This window comes from Macrosteles quadrilineatus, unplaced genomic scaffold (assembly GCF_028750875.1).
Source record: "Macrosteles quadrilineatus isolate MER2022 unplaced genomic scaffold, UCM_ALF_1.0 Scaffold_2__2_contigs__length_208266976, whole genome shotgun sequence".
Lineage (NCBI taxonomy): Eukaryota > Metazoa > Arthropoda > Insecta > Hemiptera > Cicadellidae > Macrosteles > Macrosteles quadrilineatus.
In genome coordinates, this window is record NW_026542595.1 from 130,696,715 (window position 1) to 130,711,191 (window position 14,477).

Genomic DNA, 14,477 nt, shown 5'->3' on the forward strand with positions numbered 1-14,477 from the left:
GCCACTGCGAAGGCCGCGGCCTGGAGTTAAAGGCGGCCGTGGGAAAACTCAATGATCGAATGAAGAGATGAGGAATTTTAATTTTAACACTTGATTTACTCTAAAAGAACAAAGGTACTTAATATGGGTTACTATCAATTGAAAATATAGAATATATGAAAGTGATTTTGAAAGCGGATACATGCCCATTGCCCAACCCCACGGACACCCGCGGCAGGAGGGAAAGATAGACAAATAGAATTACAAGAATTACCCTTATTTTCCTTAGTCAATGATAGCACGTAACCGGGGCTCACGGACTCTTCAAAACCAACCGACTAACTCCAGGCTTGAGGGTCCCACACGTCAAACGGAATTATGACATATCTTGTCAGCAGAACAATTAGGCCACACACTTTCTATGCCATGACCAAAACAACCTAACGTGAGGTAGCAATCGTTGTACCCAATACTTTGTAACACTCAACAAAACCCAAATAAACTGCAAGATTATGCTGGCTAGTGGAGTTGCGACACGCTTCCACTGACCGATTGCCAATATTACCGGCAATAGCCATAAAACTGGGTTTTGGGCTGGTCTCCATGATATTCCAAAAGTATGGTCAACTGCCTGGTTGTCACATATTCACCATATGCATTTCGTCAGCTTGTGTGGCATCTTCAGAGGATCTTCTTAATTTGCATAAAACTAACTCTACTGTGTAACTGTGTATTATTTACAAAACATTTACGTGTGTCACGGTATCACTAGACATGATGACTAATAATGGAGTAACGAGTGACTTGCCAATCAAACGGACGTCGGACAGTCATGATAGCGGTAAGTCAATATTCTTCGTTTCTCAGACTGGGGGTTTGGAATTTGGGCAGTTCGACGGTTGAAAAGGGTATTTACAGCAAAAATATAGTGTTATTTCAAGCCATTGGAGAGAGCCGAAACCTCACAGACCGGGGCTGTTATAGGAGTTATCTCCTATCTTACGATGTGTTATAGGACATTGAAAACCAGAACACACCCTCCCTCCCTCTTCCACAAGGTAAAATAGCATTAGAGTACACCAGAGACTTCTCAATAGTAAACTATCCTTTCAAATTTATCACATCACAAGATGCTGAAGGAAATATATAAATTATTATATGTTACTCATCTAAACACTTGAACTGGAAGAACAGACTACTGCGCTTCATAGAACTTGCAAATGAGTGCATCAAGTTCCCGTACTATTCTCCGTCAACTTAGAGGAGGTCATGAAGGCAATTAACCTGAACGATGCAAGTATAAGAGAGCTTCTGCAAGTCCTTTTCCAGTTCTCATGCAATGCATATCTTCACCGAGACAGAATGTATATAGACAAAAAAAAACTTTAAAAAATTATTGACGATATCCTTGACAGCACGGTGAGCAAAAATCAGAGAAAGATCTGAAAAATATCCCCACCAAGACAAGAAGCCATGTACAACCTTTGGAGATGAGTGACTCGAGGATCTCTCGCCCCACCAAATCCCTACGACCCCCCTCGACCACTGGTAACACCCGACAAAGCCACCTTCAAACAAGCAGCCATGCACGAGCAGAAAGAACTGTGGAAAGCAAAAGAGAAAATCATCCTCCAGGAACTCAGCTTGGTTTACAAAGAATACCAAAAAAATAACTTAAGTGAAAGAAATGAAATGAAATAATAAAAGACTTCAGAGAAAAAAAGAAAAAATAAATACGCCATCATTGACTTACAAACTGGAGAACATCTAACAAATCAATAAGTTATAAAGCACCATCAGTTTGGCTTCGACGGAGCCTGATTAATTGAGCTTAAAATAGATGAAAATGGTAAATACACAATTGCTCCTAATAACATCACATTAAATTCCAACATACTTATACAAACCATGTAGAAGTAAACTAAAAATTTTCTTCGGCTGATTTTAATGTGTGTAATTTTGGATATATATTTGTCATCCTTAATTATTATAGGGCCCATGAACCTATAACCATAGATAAAAAATACTCCTCTTGAGGAGTATGTTTTATCTATGCTATGATAGACTAACCAACACAAGCTATAACAGTATGTTTTATCTATGCTATAACGTAGTGTTTCAACGTTAATCATAAGTTTAGCACAAACTCTGTAGCTCAATAGACAAAAAGTTCACCACCATTTAGCCAGAATGTTTGAGTTGAAGGTGGAAAAATACGACCTTCTCACCGCAGTATTTCACCTTCCTTTTTTTGAACTTTTGGGACAGTTACACGGAACTGTTTGGAATAGTTGTTAAGACCGTTACATGACAAACAAAGAGTTCCATTCCATTTCCTTTTTAGGTGTTCATTTTGTTTTTCGTGGATCTCTGTCTTCAACCTCCATTTTGTCTAGTGATTGTTCACTTTCTCTAAAAATCGATGGTGTAATTTCAAGAGTTCTGGATCAGTATGTCTGATATTAATATAAAAAGTTTGAATGTTCAATTTTTGTGACAAACACTTTGCTAGTAAATTTAGTTTAACGCGCCATACACGTAATGTGCATGACAGTTGTAGTGAACAATCTGACAGTTCAAACAACCCGAAAAGGCTTATTTGCCCAGAGGGTGATTGCTCTCATCAATTTTCGTGGTTGGAAAACTTGATACAGCATCTGGAAGAAGCCCATGCCATTGAAATAATAGTTGGGGAGCTGAATTTCGAAACAGAAGAAGGTAAGTTAAATTTATTATAATTATGAACTTCACAATACTGTATCCATAAATATAATAATAAAACTTTGATTTTAATTTGTGCACTTTTTCATTATGACTCCTCCATCAACAATACCTTATACCGTATAACCTTCCTCATTGTTAGCAAATTTAACAAAACTGTGCAATTTCTTTGAATAGTTTTCCTTAGTATGCTACTATATCATTATCTTTTAAGAATAAGCCGGTTTTCGTGTTGTAATGCAAGAATAATTAAGTAACCGAAACCAGATAACTAACTTACAGGTTATGTCTATAAAAGACTCATTATTATGAGGAGGAGCAAAAAAGGTATATCATAATAATCAAATTTTTATGCAGGAAAAATAATCAAGTTGAGAAGGAACGGAGCTATTTGTAATATAACGGTTTCGCCAAACCTATTCTATACTTTTTGTCACAGTTGCATTGAACACTATTCCAAACAGTTCCGTGTAACTGTTCCAAAGGTTCTAAAAAAATGAAGGTGAAATACTGCGGTGAGAAGGTCGTGGAAAAATTACCGTCGTGAAGTTAGCGGCTCTTTTCATCGGCGCTTTTTCGGTTTGTAATAGATGTGGGTTGGTACGCCTGCGGACGCCACAAACGTGTTTTGCAGGGATGTCGGAAACACAAATCAATGACAATACGATGCGAAATGATGTTTTTATATTTATATAATGTCAATAATACATTGATAAAACGTGTATACAAGTTAAAACTAATTATTTGACGTATTTTAAAAGGCATATTTGAGACCGTACTGTACATTATACGTAGCTAAGGCTAAACATAACGCGAACAATTAAAACTCCGAACATAAAAAGTGCATAATCTTTTTCCCAAGCCCATCACATCAACTTTGAGCTATTCTAATGGTAATACACAATGTGTAGAATACTCAGTATAAATATGATTGAGGCAGTCCAGTGAATTACGAAGCTATAAGGCAAAATCTATATGGTTGATAGTAACTCGTATCAGGAAAAAGTGCACAATCTTTTTCCTAAGGCCATCACATCAACTTTGAGGTATTCTAATGGTAATGTACAATGTGTAGAATACTCAGTATAAATATGATTGAGGCAGTCCAGTGAATTACGAAGCTATAAGGCAAAATCTATATGGTTGATAGGAACTCGCATCAGGAAAAAGTGCACAATCTTTTTCCTTAGTCCATCACATCAACTTTGATGTATTCTAATGGTAATATACAATGTGTAGAATACTCAGTATAAATATGATTGAGGCAGTCCAGTGAATTACGTAGCTATAAGGCAAAATCTATATGGTTGATAAGAATTTGCGTCAGGAAAAGTGCACAATCTTTTTCCTAAGCCCATCACGTCAACTTTGAGGTATTCTAATGATAATATACAATGTTTAGAATAATCAGTATGAGTATGATTGCGGCAGTCCAGTGAATTACGAAGCTATAAGGCAAAATCTATATGGTTGATAGGAACTCGCATCAGGAAAAAGTGCACAATCATTTTCCTTAGTCCATCACATCAACTTTGATGTATTCTAATGGTAATATACAATGTGTAGAATACTCAGTATACATATGATTGAGGCAGTCCAGTGAATTACGAAGTTATATGGCAAAATGTATATGGTTGATAGGAACTCGCATCAGGAAAAAGTGCACAATCTTTTTCCTAAGCCCATCACATCAACTTTGATGTATTCTAATGGTAATATATAATATGTAGAATACTCAGTATAAATATGATTGAGGCAGTCCAGTGAATTACGAAGCTATAAGGCAAAATCTATATGGTTGATAGTAACTCGTATCAGGAAAAAGTGCACAATCTTTTTCCTAAGCCCATCACATCAACTTTGAAGTAATCTAATGGTAATGTACAATGTGTAGAATACTCAGTATAAATATGATTGAGGCAGTCCAGTGAATTACGAAGCTATAAGGCAAAATGTATATGGTTGATAGGAACTCGCATCAGGAAAAAGTGCACAATCTTTTTCCTTAGTCCATCACATCAACTTTGATGTATTCTAATGGTAATATACAATGTGTAGAATACTCAGTATAAATATGATTGAGGCAGTCCAGTGAATTACGAAGCTATAAGGCAAAATCTATATGGTTGATAAGAATTTGCGTCAGGAAAAGTGCACAATCTTTTTCCTAAGCCCATCACATCAACTTTGAGGTATTCTAATGCTAATATACAATGTATAGAATAATCAGTATGAGTATGATTGCGGCAGTCCAATAAATTACGAAGTTATATGGCAAAATGTATATGGTTGATAGGAACTCGCATCAGGAAAAGTGCACAATCTTTTTCCTGAGCCCATCACATCAACTTTGAGGTATTCTAATGGTAATATACAATGTGTAGAATACTCAGGGTAAATATGATTGCGGCAGTCCAGTGAATTACGAAGCTATAAGGCAAAATCTATATGGTTGATAGGAATTTGCGTCAGGAAAAGTTTCGGTTTGTAATAGATGTGGGTTGGAACGCCTGCGGACGCCACAAACGTGTTTTGCAGGGATGTCGGAAACACAAATCAATGACAATACGATGCGAAATGATGTTTTTATATTTATATAATGTCAATAATACATTGATAAAACGTGTATACAAGTTAAAACTAATTATTTGACGTATTTTAAAAGGCATATTTGAGACCGTACTGTACATTATACGTAGCTAAGGCTTAACATAACGCGAACAATTAAAACTCCGAACATAAAAAGTGCATAATCTTTTTCCCAAGCCCATCACATCAACTTTGAGCTATTCTAATGGTAATACACAATGTTTAGAATAATCAGTATGAGTATGATTGCGGCAGTCCAGTGAATTACGAAGCTATAAGGCAAAATGTATATGGTTGATAGTAACTCGTATCAGGAAAAAGTGCACAATCTTTTTCCTAAGCCCATCACATCAACTTTGAGGTATTCTAATGGTAATGTACAATGTGTAGAATACTCAGTATAAATATGATTTGAGGCAGTCCAGTGAATTACGAAGCTATAAGGCAAAATCTATATGGTTGATAGTAACTCGTATCAGGAAAAAGTGCACAATCTTTTTCCTAAGCCCATCACATCAACTTTGAGGTATTCTAATGGTAATATACAATGTATAGAATAATCAGTATGAGTATGATTGCGGCAGTCCAGTGAATTACGAAGCTATAAGGCAAAATCTATATGGTTTATAGGAATTTGCGTCAGGAAAAGTGCACAATCTTTTTCCTAAGCCCATCACACCAACTTTGATGTATTCTAATGGTAATATACAATGTGTAGAATAATCTGTATAAGTATGATTGAGGCAGTCCTCTAAATTACCAAGTTATATGGCAAAACGTATATGGTTGATAGGAACTCGCATCAGGAAAAAGTGCACAACCTTTTTTATAAGTCCATCACATCAACTTTGAGGTATTCTAATGTTAATATACAATGTGTAGAATAATCAGTATGAGTGTGATTGAGGCATCCCCCTAAATTACCAAGTTATATGGCAAAATGTATATGGTTGATAGAAACTTGCAACAAATAAGAATGCATTATATTTTTTCTATGCACATCACAACAACTTTGAGCTATTCCAATTGTAAAATACATCGTAATGTATAATATTTATGAATATGATTGAGGCAATCAAGTCAATTATCTGTGGAGAAATCTGAGGTATAATCTGAGGAGAGGTAACCTTAACGAAAGGGAAACAAAATGAAACTGCTTTTTCAAAAAGATAAAAATTTAAATAAGCTATTTTATTTACTTTATAAACATATCGTGTATGAAAATAATCTATTTACACAACCTTAAACTATAAACGTAAGCAAAACATGTTGAAAAAACATAAAGATAAAAAACAACTAACTAGAATAATATCTAATTTGTTCCATTATACTGTAATGTTTTACCGAAACTCTGATCCATGATTCCTCTGGATCAAATAATTTTATTTGTAGTTTTAGATTTTAGTCTAGGTGTCCGAATTTATTGTGCCGATTAGCTTATAGACTTTTCATCCTATTGTAAAACTATTTTTTATGTTTGTTTCAAGACGTTAGTGTCACTGTACGCTTAAGTCGACAATGTATTATTTTATTTTTCTGTGTGAGTTTTATGAGTAGCGCTTTACTGTTCCACTGTATTACAATAGTTGGATAATTTTATTTGCTTAATCAATGTTTTATCACCCCAGCCACAGAAAACCAGCGGAATAAGTGAATTTCTATTTGCTCGATTGGATTTTCATCAAAATATCTCCTTAAATAGTCATGTTTATTCCGAAGTTAAATAATAACGTAAGTTTAATGAGTTATCACGCGAGTTGCTACAACGAAGGGTAATTTTATTTGTAAAATGTTAATAGATTATTACTAAATAAATTAATTTGCCAAATTTCATACAAATGTGTTCATAAACAAGCAAACTGCAACGGTTTAATTATTCTATGTAGGTAATGTATAAATAACATGGAAATTTAAATTTTGCATGTTTTTCATAAATGTTTTTCTTTAACTTTAAGCCTTAGCAACTATTCAACATAATAAATGATTTGTTTTTAAGACATTGAAAATGGGTTGAAAAGAATTTTATATAAAATTTGTATTACTTCAAAATTTAATAGATACGTTATATAAGGTAATAAAGCCGATTCTTTTTTTTAAAAATTCTGTCAAATCAGTGGAGATAGATATCGAAGTTTAAATAGATTTCAACTGTAAACACCATAGCCGGCCTTGGATGGTGCAAACAAAAAATTGATGATAAAATAATTCCCCCTTTTAATTTTTTATAATTAACATAAATATTGTAAAATTTTAATACTTTTAAATTATTCTGTATTTTATACCCAATGTGTGGGCATTGTACCTAAGGCCGGCTCTGATGAACACACGACTAACACAAAAGGAGACTAAAATATTCAAGAAAAACCAATACCTAATACTAGTACATCTGATGTACAAACAGAACTACATAGAAAGTTACCAAATTACAGTGATAAAGTAAAAAGTTCAAGATTCGTTATAATGAAGATTTTGAGGAAATATTTACGTAAACAAACTGAATAATAATAACAAATGCCCTTATGATTTTGACTGTATAGTTCGGCCGCTTAGAAAACGACTTGCGCGCTAATGCTAAACTAATGCTGGAGGAGGTCGCTTTCTAAGCGGCCGAACTATAGTAGCAAATTTAACACAGCTAGAATGTAGGAGGATTAAATTTTAGGAGGATAGAGGAAAAGCTCTAGTTTTGTTGAAGCCAGCCCGACCGCGCGCCGATCCGTTTTGTGTGTGTGTGGGGAGGGGGGGATTTTTAGATACCTGCATTACAATATAACGTTTTTAAGGCAACCGTACACGCCAACCAATTAGGACCGTTAGAATGTCATTTTAGAGATTAAGTTACTGAAATAGCAGTGAAGTATTTAAAAGATTTATATAGGTCTACATAAATCACGCAAACAAAATTAATAACTCATATTATGGAATCGGAATATTAGAAACCTACATAAGAGGAAGAATGTATTAATGAACGAATAATATGTACTAAGATGGCCAGTTAATATGGTTTTAAAAAGGATTCATGTTTTTTGTCCTACTACTATCCATAAATCCCACATGAGAAAAATACAAGTCACACCCCCATAAACCATATACTTAAAATGTTTGTCATTACGAGAAACCTTGCGCAAAACTATCCATTATGCCATAAATTGCCCTTTAAGGTCGCAATTCCTTTCTAAAGGGAACACTTATATACCTAATGTTAAAAATACCTCAGCTGTACTTATTTGTTTGTTAATATTTTAATTTATTACCTAATTAAATTTAGGTGTTATTATTTGTTTGTATTACTGTATTATGTTTTGCTAATTTCTGTTTAACTTAACCAACCAATATTTTTATTAATACTTATGAAGTCAAACGGGGTTAAGCCCGTGTGTAACAGCTAGTTGTGTTAATATAGATTGTGTGGTTCATAATCATATACTCAAATCATAAAAAAGTAGAAGTACCTATTTGAAAATATTTGCATGAAAACAAATCAAATAACTATAAAATAATGATAGGGTCTTCTACGTACGCACTGTGGCGTCAGAGGATGCGATAGCAGAAAGATTTCGCTTTTTAGTAAAAGCACAGAAAACATTCTACGCAAAAGTTTCCCAATCTCATCCATGTTTATTATAGGTAGCTACGGTTTTTGCCACTCGAGTGTTCTACCGTTGACTTTAAATCCTTAACGGTTCTACCATAAGCTTCACCGCTATTAGGTACTAGGCTTCACCGCAACATGTATATCCCTATTCGCATGCCCTCTCCTTAATGTTTAATCCTCCTAGGCTAGACTCTTAAGAAACCTCGACATTTTGATCACTTCAGATAAGAATCTTCATCACCCCCAGAGAAACGCTACAAACATGTTTTGGTAATATTCCCATGCTTCCCACGTCATTTAAAAATGTGCAATTTGAACTAAATTGCTATATACTGTATATATAAAAATAAAGGGCGATGTAGAGCGCTGATAATTGGATACAATTTATATAATAGCAACTGCCGGTTTTGTTTAGTAGATTTGTACATTTTGTGTATTTTATTTATATTTGTTTCTATCACATACTAGAAGAGATTGTAATTAAAAACGTAGTACAGTTATTTTATTACGTATTGCTAAAATGCCGTAATGCCGTATTGCTGTACCGTAAAATACTGTACTCTTCACCTTCAGCACCCCCTCGTCCTGAAACCACCCCCTCCCCTCCACCGATAACTGATCACACAAACCAAAGGTGATGATGACTCTCCTACTAGTTGGTATTATAGTACCTTTTACAATAAGGTTTCTATACACCTAGAAACTATCTTGTAAGATTTATTAATTGGTAAGATTGTCGCTAGATGTACAGAAAAAACTTACTGTACATGCTTGTTGGTACTAGTGTATTGTCTTAAAACCCATATTTAGTATTATTATTTTTAGTAATACTTCTTATGCTACAAAGTGTCAATTTATTACAGTAAAACAAATATAATCAACAACAATATTTTAAGAGTCCTTGGAGGCTAGCGGCCATCTTGGATAGTTTTAAACAGCTGCTGTAGAGTTAATGATCCAAAAATAGTTTTTCAAACACCAAAGTTATCATTTAAATATCCTCAATACTATGACATTAAAAATTGTCTTGTTTGTTTTGAATTGATTTTCAAGGGAGATCATGGAAGCAAACGGCCATATTAGATTTTCCCGCAATAAGAACAATGTTAAATGCGTTATTTTTAAATAGCCACTGAAGAGTTATTTACCACCTCAAAATATGTTTTCAAATACCAAAGTGATTTTAATTTAAATATACAGCACCCTGTTAAATGGAAAATTTCCTAAATTGTTTTATGAATCAGAACGTCTAGGCTCCAAGGACTACTAGGCCAATGAAATGTAAAAGTGGAGCGTTTCGACTGTCTTATCTTCCGAGTGTAGCCGCGATGTCAAACTGTAAGTTGACTCGTCCCTATCATTGTTTGAAGCACGTCCAAGTATGCCGGTGTCAGAATTGGTGCTGTTGTCCGTTCAACGGTGAACCTCCGCCGCAACAGTGAAGCACACAACACACAGTCTTGACGGGACAGGCAGGACGACACATCTCCAATGTCCCCACAGATCAGCAGTAATCGCACATGTAACAATAATGACAAGTATTAAAAACAAATTATGTTATTGGTAAAATGTTATAAATGTTTTTCCTGCAAATGAAAATGTATTAATATCAAGTGCATTTCACTATTCTTCAGCTAGATTGCGGCTGCCGGCCGTTACCCTCATGGCAAGTGCTACTAAAAAGTTAATTGATATCATTAATAAGCTCAACAATATCCCTAGGCATTTTTTAACATTCCAGTAACCAATACAATAACAAAAAATGTAGTTATTGAAGCACAAGTTCTGACAAAATACATACTGTAATAAGTTAGCCCTTAATTTTATTTTATGTGTCCATGTTCTGACGTTTAGTTTACTTTTTATTTTTAAAGCCGTAAGATGTTATTTCATAACAAGAGTAGAAAGTTATTAATTAAATATTTAAGATCACGTCTGAAGTGGAAGATTAATCGAGCACTTTAAATGGCAACATGAATAGATTAGCGATCACATAATTAAAACTTTAATTCTGTGGTCGCTGGTATGGACCCACTTTCATTGTGTTTTTAACATGTCAAACTCATAAAATGTTTCAGGCCATAACTTCAATTTAAAGTTATTATTTACTTTAGCAGTAGTAAACAATGTAATTATGAATTTTTGCAGGTAATAACTATGTAACGAAAACAGGTAATTTAACAGTATTGTAATGAAAATATTTTATTCTTCTTTTTATTCCCGCCACCTCCGAACCCAAATCTGTTCCTTATCCTCTGAATTCTTGAGTGACCCTTGTAATCCCCTGTCACCCTACTGTATTTCATTTTATTTTTAAATGCTGAATTTGTGTCACAAACGCTGAATGTTTACAGCTGTTACGTTAAGCAAATGGAGTTATAGCAAAAGCTTTAGTCTAGAAGGTTAGCGTCGGCTGCTAGACTTTTTTAAAATTAAAACGTAATTTCTAGAAAACTGAAACCCTAAACTAAAATTATGCCTTCGACATATCCTAGTTCTCAAAATTATCTTTCTTGCGACACAAAAATCGTGTGGTTGATTCAGTATCGTGAAATAAAAAAACCCTGTTACGTTTTAATATATACAAGCTATTGGCCCGTCATACGTACGGGAATCGAGTAGTCAGTTAAAATTGTGTTTAATTCAGAACAGTTCGTTATGCATTTTAAATTCGATAATTTGAAACCCCTGAAACAGTTCTCGGGAGCAGAGCATTCGATTTGTATATACATCAATGGTCTTACTTATCTCTGTGGTCTACTCATATCAACTAATCTTACTTGTTTCCTATAACCAATGACAAAATCATAGACTAAATCAAATAACCTCATAGTTCTATAGAATATTTTACCATACAAATATTTTTCAAACAAAGAAATTATACTAACTGGATATTTTACTATCAATTCTTAAACAAAATAGTCAATATTGATTTTGAATTGAGTTTTGAAGATAAAAAATAGTACAGTTATTTTTAATGCGTATTTCAAAAAAATTCTTTCAAAATCCCTAACATGGGTACCCTTAAAACGGTCCCAGGGCTAAGCTAAGTTATCATGACATTATATAAATATAAAAACATCATTTCGCACCGTATTGTCATTGATTTGTGTTTCCGACATCCCTGCAAAACACGTTTGTGGCGTCCGCAGGCGTGCCAACCCACATCTATTACAAACAGAAACTTTTCCTGTCGCAAATTCCTATTTACCATATAGATTTTGCCTTATAGCTTTGTAATTCACTGGACTGCAGCAATCATGTTTACCCTGAGTATTCTACACATTGTATATTACCATTAGAATACCTCAAAGTTGATGTGATGGGCTCAGGAAAAAGATTGTGCACTTTTCCTGATGCGAGTTCCTATCAACCATATACATTTTGCCATATAACTTCGTAATTTATTGGACTGCCGCAATCATACTCATACTGATTATTCTATACATTGTATATTAGCATTAGAATACCTCAAAGTTAATGTGATGGGCTTAGAAAAAGATTGTGCACTTTTCCTGACGCAAGTTCCTATCAACCATATAGATTTTGCCTTATAGCTTCGTAATTCACTGGACTGCCGCAATCATATTTACCCTGAGAATTCTACACATTGTATATTACCATTAGAATACATCAAAGTTGATGTGATGGACTAAGGAAAAAGATTGTGCACTTTTTCCTGATGCGAGTTCCTATCAACAATATAGATTTTGCCTTATAGCTTCGTAATTCACTGGACTGCCTCAATCATATTTATACTGAGTATTCTACACATTGTACATTGCCATTAGATTACCTCAAAGTTGATGTGATGGGCTTAGGAAAAAGATTGTGCACTTTTTCCTGATACGAGTTACTATCAACCATATAGATTTTGCCTTATAGCTTCGTAATTCACTGGACTGCCTCAATCATATTTATACTGAGTATTCTACACATTGTATATTACCATTAGAATACATCAAAGTTGATGTGTTGGACTAAGGAAAAAGATTGTGCACTTTTCCTGATGCGAGTTCCCATCAACCATATAGATTTTGCCTTATAGCTTCGTTATTCACTGGACTGCCGCAATCATACTCATACTGATTATTCTATACATTGTATATTAGCATTAGAATACCTCAAAGTTGATGTGATGGGCTTAGGAAAAAGATTGTGCACTTTTCCTGATGCGAGTTCCTATCAACCATATACATTTTGCCATATAACTTCGTAATTCACTGGACTGCCTCAATCATATGTATACTGAGTATTCTACACATTGTATATTACCATTAGAATACATCAAAGTTGATGTGATGGACTAAGGAAAATGATTGTGCACTTTTTCCTGATGCGAGTTCCTATCAACCATATAGATTTTGCCTTATAGCTTCGTAATTCACTGGACTGCCGCAATCATACTCATACTGATTATTCTAAACATTGTATATTACCATTAGAATACCTCAAAGTTGATGTGATGGGCTTAGGAAAAAGATTGTGCACTTTTCCTGACGCAAATTCTTATCAACCATATAGATTTTGCCTTATAGCTTCGTAATTCACTGGACTGCCTCAATCATATTTATACTGAGTATTCTACACATTGTATATTACCATTAGAATACATCAAAGTTGATGTGATGGACTAAGGAAAAAGATTGTGCACTTTTTCCTGATGCGAGTTCCTATCAACCATATACATTTTGCCTTATAGCTTCGTAATTCACTGGACTGCCTCAATCATATTTATACTGAGTATTCTACACATTGTACATTACCATTAGATTACCTCAAAGTTGATGTGATGGGCTTAGGAAAAAGATTGTGCACTTTTTCCTGATACGAGTTACTATCAACCATATAGATTTTGCCTTATAGCTTCGTAATTCACTGGACTGCCTCAATCATATTTATACTGAGTATTCTACATATTATATATTACCATTAGAATACATCAAAGTTGATGTGATGGGCTTAGGAAAAAGATTGTGCACTTTTCCTGATGCGAGTTCCTATCAACCATATACATTTTGCCATATAACTTCGTAATTCACTGGACTGCCTCAATCATATGTATACTGAGTATTCTACACATTGTATATTACCATTAGAATACATCAAAGTTGATGTGATGGACTAAGGAAAATGATTGTGCACTTTTTCCTGATGCGAGTTCCTATCAACCATATAGATTTTGCCTTATAGCTTCGTAATTCACTGGACTGCCGCAATCATACTCATACTGATTATTCTAAACATTGTATATTATCATTAGAATACCTCAAAGTTGACGTGATGGGCTTAGGAAAAAGATTGTGCACTTTTCCTGACGCAAATTCTTATCAACCATATAGATTTTGCCTTATAGCTACGTAATTCACTGGACTGCCTCAATCATATTTATACTGAGTATTCTACACATTGTATATTACCATTAGAATACATCAAAGTTGATGTGATGGACTAAGGAAAAAGATTGTGCACTTTTTCCTGATGCGAGTTCCTATCAACCATATAGATTTTGCCTTATAGCTTCGTAATTCACTGGACTGCCTCAATCATATTTATACTGAGTATTCTACACATTGTACATTACCATTAGAAT